Source organism: Phoca vitulina, unplaced genomic scaffold (assembly GCF_004348235.1).
Source record: "Phoca vitulina isolate PV1807 unplaced genomic scaffold, GSC_HSeal_1.0 scaffold17, whole genome shotgun sequence".
In the NCBI taxonomy this organism is placed as follows: Eukaryota; Metazoa; Chordata; class Mammalia; order Carnivora; family Phocidae; genus Phoca; species Phoca vitulina.
The window spans coordinates 27248831-27264080 of record NW_022589720.1 but is presented as its reverse complement, the minus strand read 5'-3'; the positions used below and the strand labels follow the sequence as shown (position 1 = coordinate 27264080).

At 37.4% G+C, this 15250-nt stretch overlaps 1 non-coding gene across 1 annotated transcript; it reads right to left on the bottom strand.

Moving 5' to 3' along the window:
• Nucleotides 1-1081: 1081 nt before the first annotated feature.
• LOC116639280 lies at nucleotides 1082-1189 on the bottom strand. The gene has a single exon (XR_004300792.1). It is a non-coding gene; the product is annotated as a U6 spliceosomal RNA (small nuclear RNA).
• Nucleotides 1190-15250: the final 14061 nt, after the last annotated feature.

Sequence of the window (15250 nt, the reverse complement as noted above, 5' to 3'; positions counted from 1 at the left end):
TTCCTTCATTGATTTCCTCTTTGAATGCTTCATTGTGTGTTTAGAAGCATGTTGTTTTAGGCTCCACATGTTTGTGTTTTTTCCAGTTTTCATCTTGTAATTGATTTCTAGTTTCATACCATTGCAGCCAGAGAAGATGCTTGATCTAATTTTAATCTTCTTGCATTTATTAAAACTTGTTTTGTGGTCTAACATGTGGTCTATTCTGGAAAATGTTTCATGTGCACTTGAAAAGAATGTGTTCTGCAGTTTTTGGATGAAATGTTCTGTCTATATTAAGTTCATCTAGTCTAATGTATCATTTAAGGCCAACGTTTCCTTACTAATTCTCTGTCTGAATGATCTATCCATTGGTGTAAGTGGGGTTTTTTTTAGTCCCCTACTATTATTGTATTACTGTCCACTTCTCTCTTTATGTCTGTTAATATTTGCTTTATACATTTCAGTGCTCCTAGTTTGGGTGCATAAATATGTATGAATGTTACATCCTCTTCTTGAATTGACCCCTTTATCATTATGTAATATCCTTCTTTGTCTTGTTACAGTCTTTGTTTTAAAGTCTGATATTATTTGATATGAGTATTGCTACTCCGGCTTTCTTTTTGCTTCCATTTGCATGGAATATTCTTTTCCATCCCTCTACTCTCAGTCTATGTGTATTTTTAGATCTGAAGTGAGTCTGCTATAGGCAGCACAGAGATGGGCCTGGGTTTCTTTTTATCCATGCAGCCACTCTATGTCTTTTGATTGCAGCACTTAGTTCATTTACATTTAAAGTAATTATTGCTAGGTATATATTTATTGCCATTGTGTTAATTGTTTTTTGGTTGTTTTTGTGGTTCTCTGTTCCTTCTTCTCTTGGTCTCTTTCCTAGTGGTTTGATGGTTTTCTTCAATGTTATATTTGTTGCTATGTTTTTTGTGTCTCTATCCTAGGTGTTTGGTTTGTGGTTATCATGAGGTTCATATATATATATATATATATATATATGTGTGTGTGTATGTATATAACACACACACACATATATATATATATGGCTGTCTGATTTAAGTTGATGGTCATTTAAGTTCAAATGCATTCTAAAAGTATGGGACCCCTCATGAATTTGCATGTCATCCTTGCACAGGAGCCATGCTAATTTTCTTGGTATCATTCCAATTCCAAAGTGAGAAATTGATCAGTAATTGTCAAAAATGACAACTCTGAGTGAAAAGTACATTTTATTAGAGGACCCAATATAAATTTAATTTATATCTCTTCCTTTAATTTAATAATTATAATATGTACATTAAATCACTGTATTGAAGTGCAATATTTTATAAAACAATATTTACCTTTACTACCTGCAATATACTTCTTTTCTCTCTCTTTTTATTGTTGGTGGTCGTTAAATTAATTCCATGACCTGCTAAGTGGGTCAAAATACACAGTTTAAAATCTCTGATCTAGATCATTAATTCATTCAACAAGTATTTATTCAACACTAGCATGTGCCAGGTTGCCAGGTATTGTTCTAAGTTCAGCAGAGAACTAAACAGAAAAGAATTCTTGCCCACATAGAGCTTACATTCTGAAAGTGGGAACACACACATACAATATTATAATATGTGATATATATGAATTATTCCTATAAACTATATGGTATGTCAGATGGTGTAGCAGATATTATTGGTGCCTTATCCATAACACTGACTAGTATATCATATCATCACTTTGGTGTGCTTCTTCCTATTCCAGGGGCCAAGATCTGCATGTTTTTGCTTTGAGACTTTTTCCAAAGTCACAGAAGGCTTATTTGCCCACCTTGAGGAAAAGCAGAATTAATACTCCATCTCCAAGAAGCCAGCCAATGACTAATGGAAGTTGGCATAAAAATGCCCCAGCTTCTTCTCCACTTGAGTGGGGTAACTTTGGAGCATCTCCCAAGAAACCACTTATACTTGAAATCTTGGGGTAACTCAAACTGTGAAAGAAGATGACACATGTTATGATAAAAAATTAAATAGGAAAAGAAATTAGGGAGGTCCATAGGGGATAATTTTAAATGGGGAGATCTGGGAAGGCCTCACTGATAAGAAATCAGTGCTATTTGAGGAAAGGTCTGAAGGCAGGAGGGGAGAAAGATATGTGGATGTGGAAGAGAGAGGATGTTTCAGACAAGGGGAACAGCAAGTGTAAAGACCCGGAAGCAAGAGTGAGGAGACCAGTACAATGGACTAAATGTTTGTATCACCCCAAATTCATAAAGCCCTAATTTCCAATGTGATGGTATTTGGAGATGGGCCTTCCTTTGGGAGGTAAGTAGGTTTAAATGAAGTCATGAGAGGGGTGCCTGGGTGGCTCAGTCATTAAGCTTCTGCCTTCAGCTCAGGTCATGATCCCAGGGTCCTGGGATCGAACCCCACATCAGGCTCCCTGCTCAGTGGGAAAGCTGCTTCTCCCTCTCCCACTCCTGCTTGTGTTCCCTCTCTCGCTGTGTCTCTCTCTGTCAAATAAATAAATAAAATCTTAAAAAAGAAGTGAAGTCATGAGAATGGATCCCCCTTGATGAGATTAGTGCCCTTATAAATGAGATGAAAGGAACCAGTCCACTTTCAGCCATGTAGGGATATAGCAAGAAGGCAGCTGTCTACGAACGAGGAGGAGAGCTCTCACCAGAACCCGACCACGGTGACATCTCGATCTCAGACATCCAGCTTCCAGAACCAGGAGAAATAAATTGCTCTTTAAGCCACCCATGATATCTATGCTATTCTGTTAGAGCTGCCCTAACTGACTAAGGCGACCAATGGTATGACAGCAGGAAAAGACAAGAGGTTCATGGGAGAGGTCTGAGATATAAGAGGAATATCTAAGTAGACACTGTTAACCTCACCGTTTTGTTTTCTGACCATGTATTACCGATTAAGGGTTGTACATCTGGAAACCTGATTCAAAAGAATACCATGTTATTTAAAGTCAGGAAATGTGGTAATAGCAGGCAGGCAAAGAAGCTGACAGAAGTGTCAGGGGTTGTGTGTGAACATTTCAGAACTTCTACCAACACTCATATCTGTTGTTGTTGTTGTTTTAAGTAAGCTTTCTAAAAATAAAGAATAAAGTAAGCTTTCTATATTGACTTGCATGGTCTCCCATTATTAATTAAATCTTACTGCAAGGCTTTAGGGGTGCATTTCCAGTCATCAGCTGATCTGGACCTTTACATTGGCTGCTTATGGCACAATGCAGTTGTCTTTTGGCATCAGTTTTCTCATCTAAAAAATGGCTCTACCAGCCTTGACCACAACTGACACCATCATACCTGTTTGATAAACATTCATTCCCTTAAGGAAGAGGAGGGGCCAAAAGAACAGTAAGAGAATAAAGGGGGTTGAGAAATAACTTTTGCCTTGTTATGGGGAAAAAGGATTCTTCCGACTTTTTTACAGTCACATTTTAGAGAAGGGAATCCCTTTTATGCTAATCCAAACAGACAGCCCATCTTTGCTTAAACTCTTTCAGTGATCGCCACCTCACTGCTTTGCAAAATGGTCATTCCAATTCTCATGCCCCATTGATTATATTAAAAGTTCTCTATTTTTTTAATTAAAGTCCAAAGAACTTTCTAAGCAACTCAGAAGTTTCTCTTTCATGTGACAATTCTTTTATGATTGAGTAAAACCAACCCGCTTGCCTTGTTTTTCCTATGCCAAACATCATCAGGTCTATAAGACATTCCACATATGATTGCAAGCACTTGAACATAACTTAGATGATTGACTTGTCAGCTATTATACTAACCATAAACCTCACCGCACACCCAATGCTGTTCTAAGTGCTTTTCGGTTCAATTATCTCATTTAATATTCAAACAGTCTTGGGAAGTAAGTACAATTATTATTCCTATTTTATAGATGAGGACAATAGGAAACATAGGAGGTAAATAATTTGCCTAATTACATATAACCAATAAGTTGTGGAGCCAGACATTCAAACTTACTAGTTTGACTCTAGAGCTCATATTATTCACTCATTCTGTTCTACCACCTGCCAAAAGTTCAGAAATAACAGAAGTAAAACCAATGAGTCACTGAAGTGTACTTAGTAAAAGTTAATTGTGCAATCACCAAAAAGACAATTTGCAAACCAGGAGCACTCAAACCAAAACATGGACAGAGGCTCAAGGGTACATTGTTATAAACCAGCTTATATCATGAGAAAACAGTGATTTTATTCTTCACAGTGATTGGTTATAATATTAGAATTTTCTTGAATAATGAGGAAGTGGTCAATGGTTACCTTATGTCAATCTTGAGAAACAGTTTAAGTTTTGCTTATGATTTTTAGAGGCACAAGCAAAAAATGACCCAGGTCAAGTTAGTCTTGAAAAAATAAGCTAAGTTAAGTTTTGTTTGTATGACTTAACTGGTTTTGTCTACTCAGGGAATTTCCAAGGCAAGGATCTGTTTGTTTTTTATTTTAACACACCTATCCACTAACGAACTCGTGGTTAGTTAGTATGAGTCCAGACTAAGATTCAGACCTTCCAGCTCCTAGTCCAATGCTCTTTCCACCATGTCACATTATCCTGAGTGTGGATGGAATGCCCTTGGGAGAAAGTAAGGGGGTTCAGGAGAGTGAACTCTGGGTATAGAATTCCCAAATCCGAATCCCCAGAAGAACTGGATATCCGTTGATCTTTCACTTCTGTTACCAAAAATAACCTTCCCTATTCCTGAATTTAGTCAGGAAAAATGCACATTGGCAAAGACAAAAAGGTAATCTTGCTCTAGAAAAGACTTCTAAGATTCTCCCTAATTCTCACACCTTAGGCCCCAGTGAAAACAAAGATCAGGGAAGTCTTCACTTCTAACCAGGAAGGAAGCTGTGGCCTCCAGCCACAGATCCTTGTCACCTAAAGCTGTTGAGATGGTGAAAATTCAATGGTGAAAGCTTCTTTTGTGTGGTGTTTTCCTTCTTCCCCAAAGAGCTGAGAGGTGGAGTAAGGAGAAAGGGATGGCCTCAGCTTATAAAGCTGAATCTGAAAGATTTCATCAAGAAAGTGAACTCTCAGAAAGAGCTCATGAAACAAAATCTCAGGGAAAGGAACCAAGGAAGGAGACAGAGATGACAACTGTCAATAGCATTATCAATTGTCAATAGCATGGCAGCAGGCAGGGTGATCTACTCAACGTGAAACTCAGCCCATGCCATGTTGCTCAATGCCCCAGTGGCTTCCTTCTTCCCTCACAACAGAAGACTTAATTCAGAAAGGCACTGCTGAGTCCTCATTCAGAACTCTGCTGAACTTATATTATCAGAGAGGCTCATCTTGACTCTCTGACTTAATTAAAACTCTATCCCATTTCTCTACTTTGTTTTACTTCTTAGCATACACCACTCCCTGACATATGGTTTGCTTGTTTTTAGTCTCTCCTCCCCCCCAACTCCAGCATATAATACCACGGAAGACATCTCAGACTGAGTCTAATTTTTTTTCCTGCTATAATCCAGCAACTAAAACTGAAACTGGTAATTGTTGATGGATGAAAGAATTAATGAATGAAAAAAAAATGAACAAAACTAGGAGGAAAAAAAGAAAGCAGATAGGTAAAGACAGTAACAAAAAGATGAATAATTTCAATAGTAAGGAGACCTGAAAAATAAAGTTTGTAACCCAAATATCGACAGGAAGATGGGGCAAGATGAGAGGAAAGATTAAATTTTTAGGGGTTTAAAACATAGGAATGTTCATCTTGTCTGCAAACCAACCAAAGGCCTATTTTAATAGCTCTTTCTCTCTGATCCCCACACTCAAAAATGATTCCAATAGCTTTTACTTAGTGAGCCAGACATATGATCTGTATTAGTTGCAGTCTTCACAATGACCCCGAGAGTAAGGAATTATTATCCCCACTTTACAGATGAGGAAAGTGGGGGCAAAATGTTAAGCAATTTATTCACAATAACCAAAAGTTGAACACCACTCGAATGTCCATCAACGGATGAATGAATAAACAAAATGTTGTATATTATTCAGTCATAAAAAGAAATGAAATTATGATACATGGATAAACCTAAAAAAAAAAAGAAAAAGAAAAGATTGTGCTATGTGAAAGAAACCAGACACAAAATCTACCTATTGTATGATTCAATTAATATGAAATAAACAGAATAAGTAAATCCATAGAAACAGAAAGCAGATTGGTTACCAAGGACTGGAAGGAGAGGGATGGGTGCTTAATGGGTATAGATGGGTCCTCCTTTGGGGTGATAGAAATGTTTTAGAACTAGATACAGGTAATAGTTGCACAACATTGTGAATATAATAAATGACACTGTATTGTACACTTTAGAATAGTTGATTTTATGTTCACTTCAATAATTAAATTAAATTAAATTGAATTAAATTATGGTTAGCAATTTGCACAGTGTTAAAGTGAGTTCCTCAAGTTTAAATGAAAGGACACTAAACAGCAATAAGAAAGCATATGAAAGTATACAACTCACTGGTAAAAGTAAATATACAGATGAATAGGGGCGCCTGGGTGGCTCAGTCGTTAAGCAGCTGCCTTCGGCTCAGGTCATGATCCCAGGGTCCTGGGATCGAGCCCCGCATCGGGCTCCCTGCTCAGCAGGGAGCCTGCTTCTCCTTCTCCCTCTGTCTACCACTCTGCCTACTTGTGCTCTCTTTCTGTCAAATAAACAAATAAAATCTTTAAAAATATATATATACAGATGAATACACAATACTGTACTACTGTAATGGTAGCATGTAAACCATTTTTTATTTTAATATAAAAGTTTAGAGATTAGTATTAAGAATAACTATAACCACAAATATTTGATAATGGATACATAATATAAAAAGATGTAAATTGTCACAATAAAGCATATGGGGGGGAGGTCAAAGTGTAGAATTTTTATATACTATAGAAGTAATGTTGTTTTCTGCTTAAAATATTCATTACTCTAAAATGTTTTATGGAAGCCTCATAGTAACCACAAAAAAATACCTATAAAAGATAAACAAAGAGAAAGAAATCAAGCATATTACCACAAAAAAAATCAACAAAATACAAAAGGAAAAAGCAAGAGAAAAAACAAGGAACAAAAGAACTACAAGACAGACAAAAACAATTAGCAAAATGTCAATAGTAAATCCTTTCATATCAATAATTACTTTAACATAAATGGATTAAACTCCCTAATCAAAAGAATGGCTGAATTAATTTAAAAAGAGAAAGAGAGAACCAACAATATGCTATCTACAACAGATTCACTTTAGATTTAAGGAAAAACAGGCGAAAAGTGAAGAGATGTATAAAGATATTCCATAAAAATGGTGAAAAAAAAAAAAAAAAGAGCAGAGATGGCCAAACTTATATCAGACAAAATAGACTTTAAGTAAAAAACTGTCACTAGAGGCAAAGAAGGACATTATGTAATGACAAAAGGATCAATTCATCAAGAAGATATAACTTATAAATATATATTCACCTGGCAACAGACCACCCAAATAAATAAAGCAAATATTGACAGATTTGAAGGGAGAAATAGACAGTAACATAATAATAATAAAAGACTTCAATAACCCACTTTCAATAATGGATAGAATATCCAGACAGAAGAGCAATAAAGAAACAGAGGACTAGACAACACTATAGACCAAATGAACCTAACAGAAATATACAGAACATTCCACTCAACAACAGTAAAATACACCTTTTCTTCAATCACACATGGAACATTCTCCAGGAAAGAGCACATGTTAGGTCACAAAACTAATCTTAATTTCAATTTTAAGAATATTGAAATCATACCAAATATCTTTTCAAAAACACGATGCAATGAAACTAGAAATCAATAACGGAAGGAAAACTAGAAAATTCACAAATATATGAAAATTAAATAACACACTCTTGAGCAACCATTGGGTCAAAGAAGATATCAAAAGGGAAACCAGAAAATTACTTGAGACAAATGAAAACAAAAGTATAACAGACAATGGGATGTAGCAAAAGGAGAACTAGGAGGGAAATTTATAGTGATAAACACCTGCATTAAAAAAGAAAAATCTAAAAACAAAACCCAACTTTAAACCTCAAGGAACTAGAAAAAAAAAAAAAAAAGAAAAGAAAAAAACCAAGCCCAAAGTTAACAGAAAGAATAAATAATAGAGATTAGAGAAGAAATCAATGAAATAGAGACAGAAAAACAGAAAAAAAATCAACAAAATCAAGTTGTTTTTTTAAAAAGATAAAACAGACAAAACTTTAGCTGGACTAAGAAAAAAAGGAGAGAAAAATCAAATAAATAATATTATAAATGAAAGGGGAAAAATTACACCTGACAGGAGAGAAGTAAAAAAGATCACAAGGGACTACACAAGAGAACCCTTGTGTGCTGTTGATAGGAAAGCAAAATAGTGTAGCTGCTTATGGAAAATAGTATGAAGGTTCCTCAAAAATTGAAAATAGAACTAACATATGATCCAGCAATCCTACTTTGGGTATATATCCCCAAAATTTATATCAGGATCTCAAAGAGATTATGTGTGCTCTCGTGTTCACTGCAGCATTGGTCGCAATAACCAAGACAGGGAAACAACATAAGTGTCCATGGACAAATGAATGGATAAAGAAAATGTGGTATGTACATGCAGTGGGATACTATTCAGCCTTTAAAAAAGGAAATCCTGCCATATGAGAGAACATGGATGAGCCCGAAGGACATGATGCTAAGGGACATAAGCCAGCCACAGAAAAACAAATACTGCATGATTCTACTTATATTTGGTATCCAAAGGTATCTCATAGGGATGCCTGGGTGGCTCAGTAAGTTAAGCATCTCACTCTCGATTTTGGCTCAGGTCATGATCTCACGGTCCTGGGATCCAGCCCCGCATTGCGTTCCGTGATCTGTGGGGAATCTGCTTGAGATTTTCCCTCTCCCTCTACCTCTTCCCTCTTGTGCATGAGCGTGCACATGTGTGTGTGTGTGTGTGTATGTGTGTGCATCCATGCATACAACTGCATGCACGCGCATTCTCTCTCTCTCAAATAAATAAATCTCTAAAAAATAAAATAAAATAGTCAAACTCATAGAAGCAGAGAGTCGAATGGTAGTTTCTAGGGACTGAAGGGAGGAGAAAATGGGAAGTCATTGTTCAAGGGGCGTGAAGTTTCAGTTCTGCAAAATGAATAAGTTCTAAGAGAGCCGCTGTATAACATTGGGTCTATAGTTAACAATATTGTATATAGAACACTTAAAATTTTGTTAAGAGGGTAGATCTCATGTTAAGTGTTCTTACTACAATTTAACATACAATAAAATAAACCAATATTCATCATGTATCAGAAACGTAGTTGGAGATTTTTCTGACAGAATGTTCCCAAACATATGATTTCTCAGTTTTACGATCTGGGAAATGAAATTTGTAACATCCGGCTCTCCTTACATTTCCCTCCATCCCTTCCCAAAATCACATACAAGATAGAGACAGAAAACCCATATAAGTCAAAGTCAACTTTTCCCCTGGTACCAATTGGGCACTTCAGGAGGAACACTCATTTTACTGACACTTGGGCTTTATGAACTCTAGCCCTGAAGCAGCAGATCTTGTCAAAATACAAAGATTCAGAAGGTAAGGGTGGGGTCTGAGATGCTGCCTTTCTAATAAGCTCCCAGGTGATGCCAATGCAGCTCGTCTAAGGACCACGCTTTGGGTAGCAAGACACATACACAATAGCCTAAAGAAACCCATGCACTTTTGCAGAGTCTAACAACCACTGCATTTTATTCAGCATGCTCAGTTTCCCTCTTTGAGGTTAGGAGACATGGATCCTCATCAGTCAACAGACCAGCTCTCTTAGCATCTTCCACATGGAGAAAAATATTCCCATTCCCATGTTCATAAAGCCTCATTTGTACTTAGCCTAACTGCTTATCCACTAGCGAGGGTTTCCTTGGAAGGAAGGAAACATTATCTAATAATAGTAGTGCCTTATATTTACACATGGTTTATAATTTACCAAATGCACTCACACCTGTCAGCTCATATCAGCCTCCCAATGATCCTTAGAGGTAGAACAGAGGAGTATATTATAAACCTACTTGACAGAAGCAAGCAGATAGAAACAACTGCCTTCAGAGTTGGAGCTTTCAGGGAAAGCTTTTAGAAGAAAGTGACTTTGAATATGAAGATCAGGAATGGATACAGTTTTGAGTAGGTGAGGACTGGGGGCAATAACATGCCAAGAAGGGAAGATGGATTCAAACACACTGTAAATATTGATTGAGCTACTATTCCCCAAACCAGTAAGATCAGCAGGAGCAAAAACATTGTAACTTTAGTCTGTGGGAAGTACGCACCATTAAAGAATTTTAATTCAGGGAGTGATTGAATCAGATTCAGCATGGGAGCATTTGAGTTTCACACGGGCAAGGCTGGGGAGAGTGAGGCCATCCAGCGGGGGGGCTCTGGAAGGGGAAGAAGTGAGAAATGATGAAGGAATGACCTGGAGCACTGACAGTGGAAAGGGATAGAAAGATATTTGTGCCTAATGGGATGGAGATTGTGACAGAGGGAACATTAACAGTTGAAGCCATCAGAAAAGATAAGCTTTTATATCTCAAGGACCATAAAAATGTGCATGCCCTTTGACTTAATTATGTCTCACTGGGATTTTAGGCTAAGGAAATAAATCCCCCAAAGGCAAAATTTCTTTCCACAGACAAGTCCATTGTAGTACTACTTATAACAGTGAAAGTTTGGGAACAACCGAAATGTTCATAAGATGGTATAATTAAGTAAATTATTGTGCAATAAGAGTAAAATGACATTATAAGATTAAAGAAAGAATTGAAGAATATTTTTAAAAGACCTGAATAAACACAGAAACATATTTCCTGGGTGGAAGAATTAATGTTTCAATGCTGTAATTTTTTTTAAATAAATAAACGCAATGTAATGCCAAAGAAATTTTTTTAATTTAAATAAATTAAATAAAATAATTTGAACAAATTGATTCTAAAATTTTATGAAAAAAATAATATCACATTTATCAAGAAAATTTTAAAAGGAAAGACTTGCACTAATAGGTATTATAATATACAATTTTTACAATACAGTTATCAAAATTGTGCATTATTGGCATACAAACAGAACATGGTAGTGCCCAGAATAAATATAAATATATATGTAAATGTAATGTATGACACTGACATTAGAAATCACTGGAGAAATCATGGATTTTTCAATAAAGGGTGATGGGATAATTCACTATGCATTCAGAAGAAAATTAATATATATAATATTTACAAATAAAAATTACATTTAATGTGTGGAATTTACATATAGCATTTAATATAGTAATATGTTAATTAATATATTGCTTGGTCACATTTCAATTTAAATATACTATAATTGAATATTAATTATAAAGTTAATATATGTGATATTTATATTTATAGTATTTATAAATATAATATAAAATGTGATAAATACAATGTTTGTAATATTTTTTAAAATTCCTAGGATAATTAAAAATCTATTGTTAAAAAATTAACAGTATTAGAAGCAAAGAAGCAATAGAGAAAACCCAGAGCCTTATATTCTGGAATATAATAGACAGATTTGACAAGATGAAAACTCAAAACTTATGTGCAGTGAAATGGTCCATAAACAAAATCAAGGGAAATAGGACAGAGAAATGTTTACAATAGATTTCACTAGGTGTTAATATGTGTAATAGTGATAAAGACCTCAAAGATTAATTTTTAAAAAGACAAACGTACTAGGCATAGGATTGAACAGCCATAGCATAAAAAAAGAATTCAAATAATAAACATATGGACTCAACCTCCCAAGAAGTCAGGAGACTGTGAATTAGAACAATAAGACACCATATTTTGCTTACTAGACTGGCAAAAATCAGATTGATAAAACCCAGTGGCGGCAAGAATGTGAGAAAACATCCTTGGTAGGAGTATATATTAGTAAGAATGTATATTGCTAAATATTTGGGGAATATTTACCTACCTTATGATTCAGTAATCTCACTTCTAGGATTTCCTTCTATAACAATTTTGGAGAGCAACTTGGCAGTGATCTATCAAAAGTTCAGTTCTCATTCCCTCTGACCCAACAATGCCATTTCTAAATGTCTATCCTAAAGTACATGCAAAGATAATCATGGCAGCACTTCTTATAATAAAAAGCTGAAATTACCAAAGATCTAACAATGGAAGGATGGTAGAATAAATTACAAACTAGACAGCCATTAAAAAGAATGAGTTAAGTCTGTAGCTAGTAACCTAGAATATATAATTCCACTAAACTTAAAAAAGATAAGTCACAGAAATTGTTACATTTTTAGTTTAAAAAATATTTGTATGTGCATATGGAGACATGACGATATACATGTAGGAAAAAGATAGGTATGCCCCCAATCTGTTCACCACGGTCACCCCCAGACATGAGATCAGAGGAAAGGAGGAGGGTGTGTGATTTGGGAAGGTTATATCTGACTTTATAGATTGAGATTTTTTTCAACAGTGCTGTGATGTCAGTGTTTTTTTTCACTCTTGGTATTTTTAGCATTTTTCTTTTTCTTTTTCTTTTTTTTTTTAATTTTTGAGAAAGGAATATAGTCCTCAAAGAAGAAAGATGAAAAACCAAAGGCAAAACTGTTCCCAGCCACGAAGGAGGAGAAAGAAGAGAGACATGGCAAAAGGCAACCCAGAGAAGTCACGGACAGAAAGGGTTGGGGGAGGGCAGGGGCTGAGAACCAAGGAATGACAGCATCTGGAGGAGGAAGGGAGGGAGGCAGGGCACTGCAGAGAGGCCGGGATAATGCCACCCAGAGAGCAGAGGATGAGTAGCAGGGTTGCAAGCCCGGGTGCAAATGGGGGGGAGGGGTGTTCCACTCTGCCTGTGCATCTCTGGAGAAACAGAGAATTAGGACCTCACCCTAAACCTCCTGAATTAGAAGCTCTTCAAGTGACACCCAGACATGCACAGTAGCTTTGAAACACTCCTCAGATGATGGTAGTGGTGTGCGGTCAAGGTTGAGAAATCACCAATTAAAGGCATAGGAAAGTGTAGTGAGTCAGGGAAGCTGAGGAGTGTAGTTCATTCTTTCCCACTAAGTTTGACAGGTGCAGAAAGGAGTGAATTAAATTAATAAAAGTTATTAGAACATGGTAAAGCACCAAAAGGGTCACCAGGGTCAAGGAACATATGAGCACGTTGTAGGCTAAGATGAAGAAGCCCATGGGCAGAAGAGATGAAATATTCGAGGAAGGTGATAAAAAAAGAGGAAGGGGGGAAAAAGGATTTGTTTCTAGACTTTCTGTTATTTGTCAGACATTTTAGATATGCTATCACCATTATTATTTCTTTTACTGGTGATTAATAACCACCATTATTATTATTTTTTGAGGCGTATATTACAGCATCCTCTTTACAGTGAGGCAACTGAAGTTTAGGAAAGCCATAGGAATAGCAAGGACTCAAACCCACGCCCAAAGCATTCAGTCACGGAGCAGGGTCTTGGAGGCATAGTGACTGCTGGTGGTTTAGGGGTAGTAGCCTCAGTGCCCTGCGCCACAGAGCAGACAACCAAACTGTCACCCACCAGAAGCCATGAGCACAGGGGAGCTGAGCATCCCGCAGCTGACCGGGAGCCACAAGGAGGAAAAGCGAGGTCCCCACCTTCCAAGAGCGGACAGTCTGGACTTTACCTAGAGTGCTATCTTTTTCACCAGCTATTAAAACTGTCTGACTAGAACAACTCCAAGAAAACGGAGTAATCCTTTGCCTTGCAAAAGTCATAGAGAAATATTCTGTCATTGAAGATCTCATGTCCCCCAGCAGTTCGGGAAATAAATAGGAGTTGCATGCATTTGTGGCCCCCACAGGGGAGGCAAACGTACCTGGAGGATCACAGGAAGCAGGTGAAGACTGTGCATGAAAGTGTATCTCCCCCTAGACTAAGAGAACCAGATGGAGTCTCTGGCCATGTTACTGACCGGGAAGCATCAGGTGATGTAGCTGGGCTTCCGGTCCAAAAGGATCACCAAAGCATCCTGAGATTTTCAACATATTCCTGAGGCCTAGCAAGTGGCTGCCGATAAATATTATTTGCCAGTTATTCCAGGGTGACAGTAAAAGTGGCCTCAAAGGGGGAAAGCCCAGTGTTCCAGTAACTTTTATTTTTGGAAATTCGAGAGGCTTTGTTTAGAGTATCTCCTTGATAGCCCTTCTGGGTTATGAAACAATCAGCTGCGGTATTAATCAATGGCATCTAATAGACACTAGCAACTTAGTAATTGATGGATATCTATTTAATTCAGGCAGTTACTATTTGTTTCAGTACTTGTTTTGCAAGAGAAAAGCGGTTGTGCATGGTTTTGTTATTACCAAAAAAAAAAAAAAAAAAAAAAAAACCCTGTTAGAAAAAATAAATTCTACATTTGCGGAAAATAAGAAGAGGGTGGCCCTACCATTGTTTCTGTTATACTCGTGTGGTGTAAAAGAAACACAGCACCCCGGAAATTTGGGCTTTGGGGTATCAAAAAAGAAAGCAAAACCCTCCTTAGGTCACTGACTGTTTATTTTCTTTTGCCCCTTTTATTCTGACCCCTCCTTCTTGTCAGAGAAGGGGAGATTCAACTCCCTGGAGCCCCCTCCCCCCCCAACACCCCCTCCCCCGGTCAAATATTGTCAAGCTGCTGTTATTCAGAGATAAGGAAAGAAATTTGACACGGAGGCGCTCCCCATCTTGATTGCCGGGAGGAAGGAATACCATCTTCGAGGTCATTCGATCTATTAAGCCATCTTTATGATTGTTTTGCCTCTGTATTTTCTGGGGCCGTCTCGGTGGAAGATGTGTGGCCCTGATCATGGGAAACCAATCTGGGATCATCAGTTATTTCTTCCCCACGTCTCTGCTGTGTTCTGGCTCCCCCAAGCACCTCCCTCACCTTGTAAACCTGGCAGGCTCTGGACATTTTGCATGCTGAAGAAAATCACTGTTTTGCCTCCAGCAAGGAACGTAAATGTTGCAAGACTGACTCCTCCTCTAATGAAGAAAGAGTGAACAAGTGCACCGAGTTGAGCTTCTTGTCCCAGAGCCACCGGGCTGGGGACGGTGACGCCCAGGCTGAGATCCTGAGCCGCGCGTCTTCTGGGCTTCCCCCACCCAGCCCCCGCCCCCGCCCCCGCCGCCTTTCCGTCTTACAGGATCCTCTCCCTCTATCTGGATTT